Below are 17,350 nucleotides of genomic sequence, written 5' to 3'. Positions count from 1 at the left end.
ATAGAGCTACCATACGATCCAGCAATTGCACTACTGGGTATTTACCCCAAAGATACAAATGTAGGGATCCGAAGGGGTATGTGCACCCCAATGTTTATAGCAGCAATGTCCACAATAGCCAAACTGTGGAAAGGGCCAAGATATCCATCAACAGATGAATGGATAAAGAAGATGTGGCATATATATACAATGGAATATTATGCAGCCATCAAAAGGAATGAGATCTTGCCATTTGCAACGACATGGATGGAACTAGAGGGTATTATGCTAAGCGAAATAAGTCAATCAGAGAAAGACATGTATCATATGACCTCACTGATATGAGGAATTCTTAATCTCAGGAAACAAACTGAGGGTTGCTAGAGTGGGGGTGGGGTGGGAGGGATGCGGTGGCTGGGTGATAGACATTGGGGAGGGTATGTGCTATGGTGAGCGCTGTGAATTGTGCAAGACTGTGGAATCACAGATCTGTACCTCTGAAACAAATAATGCAATATATGTTAAGAAAAAAAAAAAAGAAGAAGATAGCAGGAGGGGAAGAATGAAGGGGGGGAAATCGGAGGGGGAGACGAACCATGAGAGACGATGGACTCTGAAAAACAAACTGAGGGTTCTAGAGGGGAGGGGGGTGGGAGGATGGGTTAGCCTGGTGATGGGTATTAAAGAGGGCACGTTCTGCATGGAGCACTGGGTGTTATGCACAAACAATGAATCATGGAACACTACATCAAAAATTAATGATGTAATGTATGGTGATTAACATAACAATAAAAATTAAAAAATAAAAGAAAGGAAAGAGGGTCTGAACAGAGCTCCTCTTGGTGATCAGGACAGATGACACAGGACACCACATTCACAGCAGAACTATCCGTAAGAGCCAAAAGAGAAACAACCCAAATGCCCACCACCTGACAAAGGAATGGAGAAGGAAAATGTGAATATCATTCACAGTAAAAAGGAATGAAGTAGTGGGCGCCTGGGTGGTTCAGTTGGTTAAGCGACTGCCTTCGGCTCAGGTCATGATCCTGGAGTCCCTGGATCGAGTCCCGCATCGGGCTCCCTGCTCGGCAGGGAGTCTGCTTCTCCCTCTGACCCTCTCCCCTCTCATGTGCTCTCTTTCTCATTCTCTCTCTCTCAAATAAATAAATAAATAAAATCTTTAAAAAAAAAAAAAAAGGAATGAAGTAGTGACATGGGCTACAATGAGGATGAGTGCTAAGCCAGGGAAGCCAGTCACAGAAGGCCACATACTGCATGATTCTATTTAGATGAAATGTCCAGAATAGGCAAATCCATAGAGACAGAAAATAGATTCATGGTTGCCTGACCAGCTCCAGGCTGGGGAGAATGAAGGGGATTGCTAAAGAATACAGGTATTCTTGGGGCGCCTGGGTGGCTCAGTCGGTTAAGCTGACTCTTGATTTCAGCTCACGTCATGATCTCATGGGTCGTGAGATCAAGCCCTGCAGTGGGGCTCGGTGCTCAGCATGGAGCCTGCTTGAGATTCTCTCCCTCTCCCTCTGCCCCTCCCCCCACTCATGTGCTCTCTCCCTCTCTCTCTCTCTTTCTCAAATAAATAAATAAATCTTTTAAAAAAAAAAAGAACGCAGGTATTCTTTGGGGGGAGTTGAAAATATTCTAAATGGGATTAGGGTAATGGTTGCACAAGCTCGTGAAAAAGCTAAAAGCCATTGAATTGTATACTTTAAATGGTTGAACTGTATGGTGTGTGAGTTATAGGTCAATAAAACTGTTACCCAGGAAAGCCACAAAACCATAAATGAGCCACATATATACGGCAGAGACTGTAGGCCAGCACAGAGATCAGGGGGCAGGGGGGAAGATTTTGTTTAGATGCCAAAGGTAAAGAGGTTCCCTGCCTCTACATCAGTACCCAAGGCAGTGTTCTCAAAGCACTGAAGTCATTTTAAAAGATGGGCAATTTAAAAACCTTATTGTTGATATAGAATAGCTGAGTTTAGCACCTAGGCAGCAAGAACAATTCGTTTAAGCAAGAAGGCACAGATGGTGGGAACACCCATCAGTAAGCCGTATCATGAATAATAAAGGTGATTTGATTGTTGGTTTTTGTGCTGTGTACCTCAAGGCCAAAACTGTTCCCAGTCAATGTTCAATAAATGGTACCTCTTTTTCTTCATGATAAGTGGTGGCTCTGATGATTAAAGCCTGCCAGGATGGGAATGGACTGCCTAGAGGGGCGGCAAGCCCCTGTCCTGAGAAGTATTGAGACAAAGCCTTGCTTACCGGCTGTCCACCAGGCTCACCATGGCCTCACCGTGGGAGGGTTCCTAGGTCAGATAAGCGTTGGACTAGAACTTCCAAATCCTCCCCACTCTGTGAGCCTTTGATCCATGTCCCACCACCATAGAGCTTTCCCCATAGATTAGATGTCCACGAATATTCTCTGAATTGAAACTTTGATTTTAATAGGACGTGTGATTAGAAGTTATTAGAACGATGGGGCGCCTGGGTGGCTCAGTGGGTTGAGCGTCAGACTCTTGATCTCAGCTCACGTCTTGATCTCAGGGTTGTGAGTTTGAGCCCCACATCGGGCTCTGTGCTGGGTGTGGAGACTACTTTAAAAAAATAAAATAAAATAAGGATGTTATTAGAACAAGTATGGGGAAAAGGACAGCGAGGTAAGCCTCACTGCGGAGGCGAAGAGACACAAATACATGTCAGAGAAGAAAAATTTCCCTTTATACTTCGAGATTCTTCTGACTGGTCTAAGAATTAAACTGACATGAGACACATCAACAGGAGAAATCAAATTTAATTATGTACGGGGAATCCTCACAAACATGAGAGATTCCAAAGACAGTTGAGCAAAATGAGGTATATATGTCATCCTGAATTAAGGAGGAGGCTATAGGAGTCTGGGACTTCTAAGGGAAGGAAAGCAATTCACAAGAAGGTGAAAAAGAGTAAATATTTGGTAAACAAATGTTCCCTGGGCCATAAGGAAACAAAGGGACAGAGAGAGAAATTTTAACAGACTTTGCTAAACTCCTCCCTGTCTACCACCCCTAGTTCATATTATACCGTAATCTTTGGCGGTAGCTCCCTTCCTGGAGCAGGTCCTCTATCTAAATTCTTTAGGCAGTTAGGGGGACCGTCAAAGTTTCTTTCCGAGTCTTTTGGGCCTTGATTGTTTTCAGCTCAAAATCATCCACGTGCCAAAGTGGCACATCTTGGGGCCATTCATTCTGTACTCCCACACCCAACAGCCTGGAGATGATGACGTCTCCCACTTACCTTCACATCCTCACACCCTCATCTCCACATATATCAAACTGGAAGAGACCATCAAGATGAGGTGGGAGGGATCCAGCTGGACTCCTTCCCCTTAACCCAAGTTCTGTCCAGAGCATGCATACCAAAACTGTCCAGGCTGCAATCCATCTGGATTTTTTGAAAACTTCCTCCACTGAGCCAAGACTGAACACAAGACTTTCGCTCCAGTCCCACCACCAAGACCTCCAGGAACACACTCTTCTCTCTGCAGAGAAAATAGCTCAAAGCCCAAACTCAGATCACTGCAGGATCCCTCCAATGGATAACATCCCTGTCTTCAGTGGATAACATGCCTGCTCCTCAAGAAGGAAAACAGAGTGGCCAGTCCCCAGAGCTTGACATTCCACGGTGCTGGCTAAGGAAACAGACAGAAAGTAAGAGAAGACCCGACAGGGGCCCACTCATGGCCATGAGGACAGCAGTGTGGGGGACCTGTGTCATGGGAAGTGGAAGGCAGGGAGTCACGGGAGAATGCTTCTCAGAGGAGATGAGTCTCTGGAGGAACCCTAAAGAAGGAGTCACACAGGCCTCCCACAGCTCCACTGCAGAAAAAAAAAGTTTCCCCAAAGAGTGGGTTCAGGTAACCAGACGGGAGTGCAAGAGGGAGGAAAGAGAAAGCAGGACCTGAGGCTCAGCGACAGCCCCCACGCTCACCCCCACCCTCCAGCCCTGAGAATTATCCAGGCCTGGGCTGCTGGGCAATGGAGCTATTGTCCAGAGGTCTGTTGTTCTCAGTTTCCTGCCGGGCAACCTGAGGACCAAGGTCTTTATTTCCTCCTGCTTTTATTCACCCATTCATTCATTCACCTATTCATTTGCTTATCAGGCACCAGCCTGAAAAGTCTTGGGAGATAGCTTTTTGGTTCCTTTCACACCAGTTAGGTACAAGTGGGAGCCTCCTTTGGCCAAGGCAAGGTATCCTGAAGGTCTCTGTTGAAAAGTGACCATTAAGAGTCCTTAGTCACTAATTCAGTATATTGGTGGCTGACTATATACTGGGCACCTGCCGGGAAGGCTCTGAGAGAGCTGGGTACCTAATGGCCTTCACTGTAAGTTGGGAGAGACAGACTCATAATGACATTTACTCTAATACTTTAATAATAATACTTATATGGTACAAAAAAGGCCTTATAGGGGCGCCTGGGTGGCTCAGTCCATTAAGTGTCCAACTCTTGATCTGGGCTCAGGTCATGATCTCAGGGTCCTGGGATTGAGCCCCACATCGGGCTCCCTGCTCAGCGGTGCGTCTACTTCTCCCTCTCCCTCTGTGATCTCTCTTGCTCTTACTCTCTCTCAAATAAATAAATAAAAATCTTTAAAATAATTTTTTAAAAAGACCTTACAAGCATTAATTCATTTAATCTTCATAAGAAAAGTAGATGTCATAATCACCATATTTACCAGATGAGGTTAAGAAACATGCCCAAGGTCACACTGCTGGAAACTCTTTCTCCACCTCCTCACGGCTATGTCATCATATTTCCACTGTTGTAATGAGGAGCAAGGAAAGTGGTACATTGGATTAACAGCCAAGAGACTGTCTTCAGGTCAGCAAACCAGCACTAGCTGGGCAGGGCCTGAGAGAAGGGGCTGAGGACCAGAGGAGCCGAGTGTCAGCACTGGGTCCAAGCGACCCCTAAGGAAGCAGGAGCATGGTGAAGGATGCTGAGGTGAGCTTCCTTACCTCCACATTGCCTGAAGTCACTCTTGTCTGGGATGAAAACTTCTGAGTCTCCATTTTTCAGCCCCGTCCCCCTGGCCCCAGTTGCTCAGAAAAATCTAGGGCTCTGCTTATAAAGGAGATAATCCATACCACACGGAGCTGGACAAGAATTTTGAATCCCTGATACCCCGTATTGCCGGAGATTCCCAGGTTAGACAAACACTAACAGGCTAGCCCGGGCTCCCGTCCTGCCCCTGGGAGAAGAGAAGGGCTCCTCTCCTGCTCTCTTGATACACAGGAGCGTGGGCCTTCCATGCCTGGTACAGAAAAGCAAGCGGCACAACATTGGGGGGGGGGGGGTCGTGAAAAGTCACGCGCGAAGCATAGTCCTCTGAGAGGTGCTCTCCCGGTTCCCACCTCACCCAGGGATACGGCCACTGCTTAGGCCATTCCCAACCTTCTCCACAATCATGGATCACGGTGAACAAGAAATGATCATTTGTGTACGGCAGGCTGGGGTCAATGGAAGGGTCAGCTTGAGACCAGACACGGTCAGGCCAGAGGCTATGGCTGCCTGAGACCTCCACTCAGACATTCAGAGGGCTGATGGCCCCAGGACATCACGCAGTTACAGCCACTCCTGGTACGGTGGCTGGGACACTCTGGCTTGGGAACACCAGTCTGTTTTGGGGAGGTGAGGAGCTGCAGGAGGAACAGGAAGGAAAGGGGTGAGCTAGAGCACAGCTAGAGCACAGCCCTCCTTAAGGGGAAGGCTCAGGGATCAAGGGCATCCATCAAGGGAAGCCATAAATACGTAGGGATCTAGGCACAGCTGAGGTTAACCACCCACCATAAAAGCAACCACAGCCCATGGGGAGGCAGGACCAAGGAGGGACCTCCTCAAAAGCGAGCTGCCCCAAAGCCAGCCTTGCCTGCCCCCACCCTACCTGCTGGGGTAGGAGGAAGTGAAAACAAGGAGTCACTGTCTGAGTCTCAATTTCCTCCTCTGATATTAGGGGTTGGTCCCAACAGCCTCTGATATTTCTGACTTTCCCAAGAACATCAACAAGTTTTATGATTCTATATATCGCTCAAAGATTCTAAGGAATTTGGCTTCAGGCCTAAAATAATGAGGATTTTTCTCTGAAAGGGAGAGGCTAATGACGATAAACAGGGTTTTTTTGAGCAACAGCGATTCTCCCGGGGTACGTAGACACACACAGCTGGACTCCTGCCCTCAGGACACAGAGAACGCAGGTGCTCTGCCATTAGGAACCACCCCTCACATGCCCACCCCCGGCTGTGCACACACAACCTCAACCTATACCACCCATCCCCCGACCCATGCACACGCATGCTTGTGCAGCTGGTCAGTCATACTTGCCCTGCAGACACACACACACACACACACACACACACACACACACAGTCACCCTCACATGAGTGTGTGTGCCCCCCTCACCTTGCCCACCCATCACCGCCACATACATACCACTCTTAAATGCACACCACACACACCCCCATGCACAAGCAGCCGTATCATCCACACCCCAACACACAGATACGCATTATTGCTCACAACTCCTGATTGCAAGCGACTGAGATCCAACTCACACGGGCCTCAGTGTAAGAGATCATTTATTTGCTCACACACCTGGGAGGATCAGGGGTGCATGTGACTTTTGGCATAAGCCAAAATGAGGGGTTCAGTGACGAGGGGCTCAGTGACGGCATCAGGACTGTCTTCCTCTATTTCTCTAGTTTTCCTCTGTGTTAGCTTCCTCCTGGGGCAGACCCGCTCACGCTGCAGCGACGATGGCCACCAAAGGGGGGCCTCTGGCCAATCGTTCCGGCGGAAGTTGCAAGGCTGACTCTCATTGGGCTGGCTTAGGTCATGTGCTCATCCCGGCGCCAGTCGCTGTGGCCAGAGGACTAGAAGACTGTAAATCTGGGCTAGACCGGATCTTGCTCGTGTCCAGCCCATGGAGAAGGGCGGTCAGCCCCACCCAACCTATATAGTGTGTGTGGGGGGGGGGACGGGGGGCAGAAACAGGTGATTCGCCAAAGAAGGTGGACGAGTTGTTGGACAGATAAAAAACAGATGTTCACTGCCTACACTAACCCGAATGTACACAGAGGCAGGCGTGGAAATCTAGAGGGCCACAGGGGTATAAAGATACGGGTGTGCACACTGAGCCCTTGGATAAATATAAATTCTGTACCTTATCAATGAAATATTGATGTAAGAAAAATAAGTGATCCAGACATATGCTACTAGGACTTCAAAGGAAGGGAAGAGCTGGTTTTAAACAAAATAGGTTTGGGCTCAAGATGAAACCAGAGAGGGAGACAAACCATGAGACTCTTAATCTCAGGAAACAAACTGAGGGTTGCTGGAGGGGAGGGAGGTGGGGTGGCTGGGTGATGGACACTGGGGAGGGTTTGTGTTGTGGTGAGCACTGTGTATTGTGTAAGACTGATGAATCACAGACCTGTACCCCTGAAACAAATAATACATTATATGTTAATAAATAAATAAATAAATAAAATAAAATAAAATAGGTTTGGGCTAGGGGCGCCTGGGTGGCTCAGTCGGTTAAGCGTCTGTCTTTTGCTTAGGTCATGATCCCAGTGTCCTGTCCCCCATCGGGCTCCCTGATCAGCGGGGAGTCTGCTTTTGCCTCTCCCTCTACCCCTCCCCCCCGCTTGTGCTCTGTCTTTCTCTCTCTCTGTGTCAAATAAATAAATAAAATCTTAAAAAAAAAAAAGAAAAATAATAAAATAGGTTTGGGCTCGACTGAGTCTTCACAAAAGAATATGGATGAAAAGATCTGGAAATGTGAGGAGTCACTGGACCGGAAGAGGAATCCTATGGAACGAGCAGAAAGACTAGGGGGTGAGGAGGCAGGTGGGACTGAGGGTTTCAAAGGCAAGACAGTTTATCCTGTAGGTTGCAGAGTCCCACGAAGGTGTGTGGCAGGAGGGTGACATGGTGAAAGCAGGAGGTGAAAGCTTGAGGAAGAGGAAGTGAGCTGCGTAGGTTAGATGGTAGAGGCGAGACTGGAGGCGGGAGAGGAGAGAAGCGGCTCTTGCAGAACGCTCATGAGGAGGCGTGTGGTGTGGTAGGAGCAGTGGGGTGGGAAGGCAGGCATGGAATCGAGCTATAGTAAGAAGGAAGAACCAACGGGATGTGGCAGTTGATTGCAGGGCTGAGTTCAAGGTGAAGGGAAGCAAGGAGGTGACTCAGATGCACTTCTGACAGCTCCCTGCTTCCCCCCAGCCCTTTCTGCTCCAGCCAGATGGGTGCATCCATTTGCCACAGCCGCTGGACCTCCCCCCCTGCCATCGCGTTCAGCCCACCAGCATCAGACCACAGCTCCTGGCGGACAGGGCGGGGTCCTCTAGCGTCTGTGTCTGGTTCTTACCTCCGTGCCAGCCTCTGCCTGGCGGGCACCAGCCCAGAGTGGGTGTCGCAGAGTGAATGTGCAGACCCTCCCCGGAGCAACCTCTGTTCATCCCACGGGCACACAAGCACACACCTTCCCTGAGGCCACAGCATGATGAGGCTGCCACGAAACCCTCCACGGTCCTCAGCAGCAGACACAAGCTTGGGAGAGCCCATTTTCTCCCCGCTGATCGTGACGTGCCTGGAGAACAGGGCCTGACTCTTGTCTGACTCTGAGGGGGGCCTGGACACATGGAAGCCAATGCAAGGAGATGCCTGGGACAGGGGGGAGAATGGGAACCCCGCGAGGCAGACACACAACCACAGGACCGAGGGTGAGTCCTGGAGAAGAGGCTGGACTGCCAGGAGAAAGGGGGGACATTCATCTGCACAGCCCAGGGGAGATGGCTAGAATCAGCAGGAAGGAGCCCCAGGGAGAGACTTCTCACTGCGAGCTAAGACTTTCCAAAAGTTGAGCCTTGTGCAAGTGGACTCTGCATCGTCATCTGGGAAGTTGTGGCTTGCTCTGTGTGAGGATGGGTTCAAGCAGAAGGCCAAGGGGGCTCGAGCATCAGAGGGGTGTGTCCTGAGGGCCTACTGTGTGCACCGCGCACTTCACCTCCTTTAAATTCATAAAAACCCTCCCTGTCAAGCAAGGAAGGAAAGGGGCCCAAGTCCACACAGCTGTGAGGAAAAGAACTGGAATCTGAACCCCATGGATTCCTCACTGCTGGGACCGTCCCCACGCATGTGCCCCCGCCCCACAGCCAGGGGTGATGGCAAGCCACAGGAGAGTGAATGCAATAAGAATTGGGGAGCCACTTCCTAAGTGTGTGAAGTTGGGCAAGTGACTTAAGTCTCTCTGAATGTTCCTTTTCCTCACCTGAAAATGCAGATAACGGCAGCCCCCCAAGAAGGCTGAGGTGAACACGAGATAGGGGACTGGGGCCTGGCAGCGGTGGGTCAGTCAGTGTTATCTGGACCCTGGCCACCGCTCCATGCTTGTCCCCCTGCCTTTCCTAAAGCCTCCCTCCAGCAGCTTCCCCCACCCCCGTCCTAGTCAGCACCCCCCCTGGAATTTGTGCTGACACCCACTTTGACACAGTGGCCTTATAAGAATTTAAGTCCTGGTCTCCCCCTTGCAGGATGGAACAGCGTCTCTTGAGTCTTCGTGTCCTCCAACGTGCCTGCCCAACCCACGGTAGTAGGTGCCCAGGGGAGAGAGAGCGCCGGCTGGCTCAGAAGGGCCGAGGGCCACTAGAGGAAGTGGCAGCTGGGGCCGTAAGGAGGACTCTAGAAGAGAGTAATAAAGGGGACAATGCAAAAATCTGCCACCATGCAAAACAGAAGCTTGCAAATCCAATTCCGAAGGAGCCAGCCATGCAAACCGAGCCCTGTCCCGGGGACACAGCTTGCCTTCGTCAGCTCTCAACCCAGGGCTCCGTTCCCTGCCAGCGATGGTGGTGGTGGTGGTGGTGGTGGGAACGGTGGGGCTCATGGGGGCAGCTCTCATTTATGGGGTTCCCGCTTATGTCAAAGTGTCAGATCTCTCGCCTATATTATTTGCCATCCTAAAATAACCCATGAGGAGGGTACCATTAAGCCTTTTTTACAGACGAGGAACCTGAAAGTTCTTCAAGACTTGACCTTGAGTCTGGAGTCAGTCCACAGCCTGAGCAAGCTCTTTCCAGCGCTCCATCGAGGGAAGCGGTCATGTGGATAACCCAGAAGTAATGGTCCAAAGCCATTTTTCTTCTTTTAGTTAGCCATTTGAAAAATATATATTGCATTCATTCGATTGGTATTTGTCAAACATCTAAATCACCCCTCTTACTGTAGGGATTCTGATAGACTTAGGGCACCTCTCCCATGAAGGCAGGGACCTTGACGTCGTCTTGTTGACGGCCAGATTTACAGCATTAGAAAATGCCTAGCAAGCACTCCACCAAACATATGATGAATGAATTCACAAATGAGCAGCTCGGGTCCAGGAAAGCCCTGCTACCTACCGCTCGGTAACCAACCTACCTCCCAGATTCCCTGGTGTCTAAGGCCTGAGGTAACCCCAAAGCAGGATACATTGACTCATTCATAGGTCTTTGGGCAAGTCTGCTGACCTGGAAGGTAGGAATGGGCTCTGAAGGGCGGGCGTGGGGCAGTCTGGGGCTGGGCAGGGTTAGCCTCAGGGAAGTGTTAGGCAAGCTCCCATGGCAACGCAATTCTGTGTGTGTTTCTGCCCTCCCAATAGAATTCCAGGCTAAGGCCATCTATTCCCCAAGGCCAGGAGTTGCCCCATCTCCTTCCTTGACTCCTCAGGTTTCCCTGGTGATTCATCTCAGGAAACTAAGAGAAGCCTGGGCAGCAGAAGCAGCCTCCAGCGGATAGGAGGCAGAGGAGAGAAAGTCCTACCCAAGGAGAGGGCCATTTCCCTCCCAGATTTGTGCTTCTGACTCAGAAGTGTCCAGCTGCAGAAGTCAAGCTCCCCAGGCCTCCTCCTAGATCCATGGGTCCTTGGTTTCCATGGCTCCCACATCCAGCCACGTTGACCCTCCACCCCCAGGCGCCCCTTCCCACCCACGGCCGGACCCTGTTCCACGTGGCAGTCGGCTCCGAAGCAAACTCTCTCTCTCCCTGAGCAGGTCACCAGACCAGGGACTCTCCTTCTCTCTCTCTCTCTCTCTCACTGTCCCTCCAGCGTGACTCCACCCCAAGCACCTCCTTCAGGAAGCCCTCCCAGACCTCCCAGGCTTTTCTCCCAACCCTCCAAGCCTGGACTGTGATTAGATACCCTCAGCTCTGACCTGGTCTGCCAGACTGGGGCGTGAGTTCAGGCATCCCCCAGTGGCCTAGCAGTTCCCCTAAGATGGTAATGACCACTTTTAATCCTTACAGAAACTGTGAAATAAGCATTATCTCTATTTTAGAGCTGAGGAAACAGCCTGGAAATTAAGAAAAGCTTGTGCTGTGCAGTAGCAGCTGGGAGAGGCCGAACTGGGCCCTGTCTGCCTCCCAAGCCATGTCTCTCCTCCCTGCTTCCCTCCCCCTCCAAGATCGTACCAGATGCCAGGCACTCCCCACACCATAGACTTTTTATAACCCCATTCAATCTTCACGCTTAAGCCTACAGGGAAAGTACAAACAGCCTCATTTTACACCGTAGGATAGGGAAGCTCAGAAATTGTCAAAATATTTCCTAAGGTCACAAAGCACTTGAGCATCAGGATCAGAATTCAACCCAACCTTCTAGCTCTGAAACCCAAAGTGAGGTTTCCCAGGCCCCTGGGTCTAGCCAGAGCCAGGCCAGAGAGAGGCAGGAGATAGCCATGTAGATTCTCCAGGCCAGGAGGAAAGCTTTGACTCCAATCAGCCAGCCCCTCTGATAAAGGAAGATGCCTTCCAGAAGGGAAGGCCTGCCGAAGTGGCCCTGCTGATCTGGGAAGACCCAGGAATTCCAGAACAGCTGAGCAGCTGACTGGCATAATCGACCTCCCAGCTCTCCACCCTTCCTCCTCACCCTGTGAGCTGACACACCCTCAAATCCTTTCACTTCTGCACTTCCTACCACCACTCAGTGCTCTTGGATTTGTGATTAAATGAAATGAAATGGAACTGAGAATTGTTTTTAAACAATCCCTAGAACAACGTAGAGTAGCCGAAAAACATAAATTTGGAAATCAAATCACATGTGTTCTAATCTCAACTGTCTCTAAATTGCTGTGTGACACTGGACAAGTCACTTCCCCTCTCTGAGCTACAGTGGTGTCTCTATAATGAAGGAGCAGGACCATTTATTTCTGGAATTCCTTTAATTTCATTTAAATTAATTTGGTTTGGGGTGCCTGGATGGCTCAGTTGGTTAAGTGTCTGACTCTTGATTTCAGATCAGGTCATGATCTCAGGGTCGTGAGATCGAGCCCCGTGCTGAGCATGGAGCCTGCTTCTCCCTCTCTCTCTACCCCTCCCCACCCAACCAATCAATCAATCAGTTCGGTTTTTAGAACTTTGAATTTCCCAAAGTTATTGCAGCACAGCGGGGACAGCACTAAACTTGAAATCATACTTGGTTTGGGCTCTCAGCTTTTTTTCTCTCGTATGTCAAATAAATTAGGTGATGACAGTAGTTGTCAGAGCTTTTCTTTGCCCTGTAAAGGCCCTGTTTAGGATCCCTGCTGCGATGAGAGAAAACCACAGACTCTTCTCCAAGATCTCACCCTTCCTCCTGTCCTTCATCTCCGTCCCTCAGTGAAAGGGCCCCTGTGATGAAGCACACTCTCGACTACACTCTGGAGTCACCCATAGTTCCCTCCTACCGCAGTACTAGCCAGTGGACAAGAGAGCATCCTCTCCTTCACTGAGCATTGAGAGGGGCGAAAGGATAGACTGGACAAAGGACTGGCTCATCTAAGGAATAATAAGAGTAGCAATGAGTGACCAGGGAAGGGGGTGCTCCTTCGAAGGAGCCTCTGTGCTGGGACTCCCCACTCAGACTTAGATGGGGTCAGGCCTGCCCAGAAGCTGAGGAATGGAGGAGAGCAGGGGCGGCAGGCCTCAAGGGGGCAAAAGCACAGCAAGGCCGGGACAATGGGGAAATGACCTCAGGGAAGGAGGTCTGGCAGGTTCTGAAAGTGGTGCTCTCCGATGGTCTGCAATTCCTAACACAGAATGAGTCAGGCAGGGCAAGGTCAGGCCCCCCGGAGGAATGCAGTTGGAGGTGTATGTCTATACAACAGACTGCCTCACAGAGAATGGGCCCATCCAGGGTCATAAACCTTATGTCCCCACCTCCAGAGAGCAAAACTAGCTACCTCTGAGTTCCCAGGAGCTTAGACTGAGTCAGAGCTGGGGGGCTGCAGGGATAGTGGGCCTGGGCAGCATGCTTCCAGGGTATGGGGTCCATCAGAAAATGGGACCAAAGGAGGTTGGGAGCAAAGGGGGAGAAGACATGGATCAGGATGACTGGTCCCAGCAAAGGCTAAGGTCTCAAACTCCTACTAGCAGCCCCAGGCCAGAAATCTCCCCACCCCCCAGGGAAGTCCAGGCCCAGAACTGGACAGCACTGTCATCTCAGCCTCCTGCTACTGAGCTCTGGGGTTCATGCACAGCTGTTCCTGGAGCGTAATGGGTCCTCTCTCTCTCTCTGCCACCATTAATTATTTCTCTAGATCTATTTTTTTGTAAGATTTTATTTATTTATTTTAGAGACAGAGCCAGTGATTGGGGGGAGGAGCAGAGAGAGAGGGACAAGCAGACTCCATACTTAGCCCAGAGCCTAATGCGGGGCTCAATCCCAGGACCCTGAGATCATGACCTGAGCCGAAATCAAGTCAGACGCTTAACCGAATGAGCCACCCAGGCACCCCTCCTTAGCTTTAAAAACCACATCAACTCACACTTCCTCTTAGAGGACAGGAGCAGGACCCAGAAAAGTAAAGGACCCAGGTCCTAGCTCCAGTCCTGGTCTTCCCCTCCACCCCTATACCCTGAGCTGGGCTCCCAGTCCCTTGGAGGAAGGAGGAGGCAGGAGGCAATGTTGCCTTGCTCTCTGTGTCCCTGAGAAATTCTCTTTCTCCCTGCGATGTTCCCTCCTCCTTCTTGCAGGCAGGTGAGAGGGGCCCTGGAGACGTGCGGGTCTGCAGAGTGGAGGGAAGCAGACATCATCACCCGCTCTGCAGCTCCTAGACACGTACACATCTTCCCTCTGGCCCTCTGGCCCTGCCCCCTTCCATCTCCCCCAGTCACTTTGCTCCAAGATGTCCTCTGGCCAGGCCCAGCCAGACTGATCTTCCATAAACACCGCTTTGATCCTGTCACTCCCCAGCTCAGAGCCTCCCTTTGCCTTCAGAATAAAGGTCAAACTCCTCCTCTGGCTGAGCTGAGCCTTGCCTGGCTGGCACTTAGCTGCCTCCCTGCCCCAGCCCCAAGGCCGTGCCTTCCTCCCACAGCACCTCCCTGTCACTGCACCTGCTGAAATCTTAGCCCTCGTGCCGGCCCTGGCTCCAGCACACCCCATTCATTCTGCAAACATTTACTGAATAAAAATCAGTACCAGGCACCTGCCCACACAGCCTGCCCAGGTCACCACTGCTGGAAGTCACCACTCCCACAGAGACCCCCAAAACGAGCCTTTGTTATGCCCCTGGGCTGGGTCACCCTTGCCTGAGCACCTCCCTAATTATAAACCTGATCCACAGGCATCTAACGTGGCTTGAACATTGGCTAATGAGGCAGTCTCCGATATTTGTCTCATTCGGTCCTCACAATGACCTTGAGGGTTTAGTATCATTACAGTAACTTGCCCAGCAACTAGTAATTGGGGCTCCAAATGGGGTCCCCAAATTCCAAGTCCAGGGCCTCACACCAGCACCAAGTGCAGGCTCAAAAGCAGGCTCCTGTCTTACACGTTTCTGTCTTGCTCAATAACCAGCACAGAAATTCGTTCGATTCACAGAAGGAAGGAATGAATGGTTCTCTGATTCTATTCTATCCCGACGAGTCCTCGTCTTCCCTCTGATCCCTATTTCCTCTCCCCCACATTCCTTTTTTCCTATCGTCTCCTCTCCTTCACCCTGGGCCCCCAGGATCCTGAAGATAAGGGAGCAAAGAGGCTGCGATTATTCTCATTGATACCAGGGAGGGATAGGCCTTGGGAAGTCCTCCACAGCCCAGAAACAGCCCCAAGGAGGTAATCCAGGAGGGGAATGCTCCTCCCTACACCCCACCACCCTGTTTGATAGACCAAATGAGCCCAGCCCTTATCTTCATCCCTCCCCAGTTCTAGCTGGACATAGGCTGGGCAGGGGGGGGAGCAGCGGGGGCAGCCAGATAACAGTGAGGGTGTGGAAAGAAACGTAAATTCGGTGACTCACCACCTTGTGCCTTCCCAAGATGGGGGCGGGGGGTACCTGCACACTTGGAATTCCAGCCCAACCCTGGAGAGTTGCGTGTCAGTAAGCTGGACAGTGTCAATAAGCTGGACAGGAGGAGGAGGAGGAGCCCTGTTTACCCCAAACTAAAGGGCAGCCATGGCAACGGAGGCCGGGGCCATCGGTGTAGGGGGCAAAGGTCCCAGCCAGAGTGGGGCCCCAACTGCCAGCCAGCCAACTGGGCCGGATGCCCAGACCATGGCAGCCAGACCTTCTCTGGCCAAGCACCCCCTTGTGGCCAGCCAGAGCTCATCCTGAGAGCTGGGGAGGGGCAGGCTTGAGAGAGAAGCCACCCATTTTACAGAATCACACGCGTTCTAGTCCACTCCCCTCCCCCTTCTGGGTGCTTTCTCTCCAGAGGCCAGGCACAGACAGACAGATACTGAACCAGGGGGGAGCTCTTGGCCTCTGTGCTGGGGCAAGGAAGGAATGGAGAGCTGAGCCAGCTGCTGGGAGGGGCAGAGTGGGGGTGTCAATCCGGGAAGGCTTCCTGGAGGAGGACAAGGCAGAACAGAAGTAGGGTGTCCCAGGCTAAGGAAAAGGCAGTGGAGTCTTCAGAGCAGAAGAGGGTGTCTCCTCAGCTGCAAAGACACATCATCACACCTGCCCTCTGCCAGGCACCAGACACATAAACTCCTGGTGCCTGAAGGGTTTTCCATGGCTGGCACCACCTCCTTAATGCCCCCCTCGCCTGTTATCTGTATTCATCCCCACCCTTAACTCCTTCTTGGAGGTGGCCCTCCCTGTGCTCAGGGCCAGGCCTTCCACCCACACTCTCAACTCTACCCCCTGGGAAGCTTGCTCCATCAAGCGTCTCCTCCCCCCGTCCTGCTGTGCCCACTGCCACGGATTTGTCCCCTCTTCCTGTATTCACGTGCAAGTCTCTCCTCCTTAAAAAAAGGAAGGGAGGAAGAAGAGAGGGAAGGGGAGAGGGGAGGGGAATCATCCTCCACCCTTGACACCTCTCTCTCCACAGCCAAGCTCCTCAAAAGAAGAGGTCATATTCATTGTCAATTCTCACCTCACACTACCTACCCCACCCCAGCCACCAGCCACAGAAATCATTAAAACCACTAACAGTCAGGGGCACCTGGGTGACTCGGTTGTTAAGCGTCTGCCTTCGGCTCAGGTCACGATCCCAGGGTCCTGAGATCGAGCCCCGCATCGGGCTCCCTGCTCCACAGGAAGTCTGCTTCTCCCTCTCCCACTCCTCCTGCTTGTATTCCCTCTCTCTCTTGTCTCTCTCTGTCAAATAAACAAATAAAATATTAAAAAAAAAAAAAACACTAATGATCGGGGCGCCTGGGTGGCTCAGTCAGTTGAGCTTCTGACTCGCTTTTGGCTTCGATGGTGATCTCAGGGTCGTGAGATGGAGCCTCAAGTCGTGCTCTGTGCTCCGGGGGAGTCTGCTTGAGATTCTCTCTCCCTCTCCCTCTGCATCTTCCCCCCAACCTGCTCCCCACACTTGCGTGCTCTCTCTCTCTCTCCCAAATAAATAAATAAATAAAATCTTAAAAAAAAAAAAAAACCACTAACAATCAACTAATAGCTGAATTTGGTGGACTCTTTTCAAATTTTCTCTTACCTGACCTACCTATGATATTGGACTGGACACCACTGACCACTCCATCTTTCTTGAAAGACTATTTCCTTGGCCTCCTGACATCTCCTTCTAAATTTCTTACTATCCCTCAGGCCATTCCTTTCCAATTTTCATTCTTTTTTTTTTTTTTAAGATTTTATTTATTTATTTGAGAGAGAGAGACTGAGCAAGAGAGAAAGAGAGAGCATGAGTGGGGGGAGGGAGAAGCAGGCTTCCCGCTGAGCAGGGAGCCCGATGCAGGGCTCGATCCCAGGACCCTGGGATCATGACCTGAGCCGAAGGCAGACGTTTAACGACTGAGCCACCCAGGTGCCCCTCCAATATTCATCCTTGAATCCTTTCTACCTGCCCACCACCTGTATCTGTAGTCCTTTATCTTCTTGGTGGGCCATGCACACTCC

Source organism: Phoca vitulina, unplaced genomic scaffold (assembly GCF_004348235.1).
Source record: "Phoca vitulina isolate PV1807 unplaced genomic scaffold, GSC_HSeal_1.0 scaffold23, whole genome shotgun sequence".
Taxonomy (NCBI): Eukaryota; Metazoa; Chordata; class Mammalia; order Carnivora; family Phocidae; genus Phoca; species Phoca vitulina.
This window is presented reverse-complemented; position numbering follows the sequence as displayed.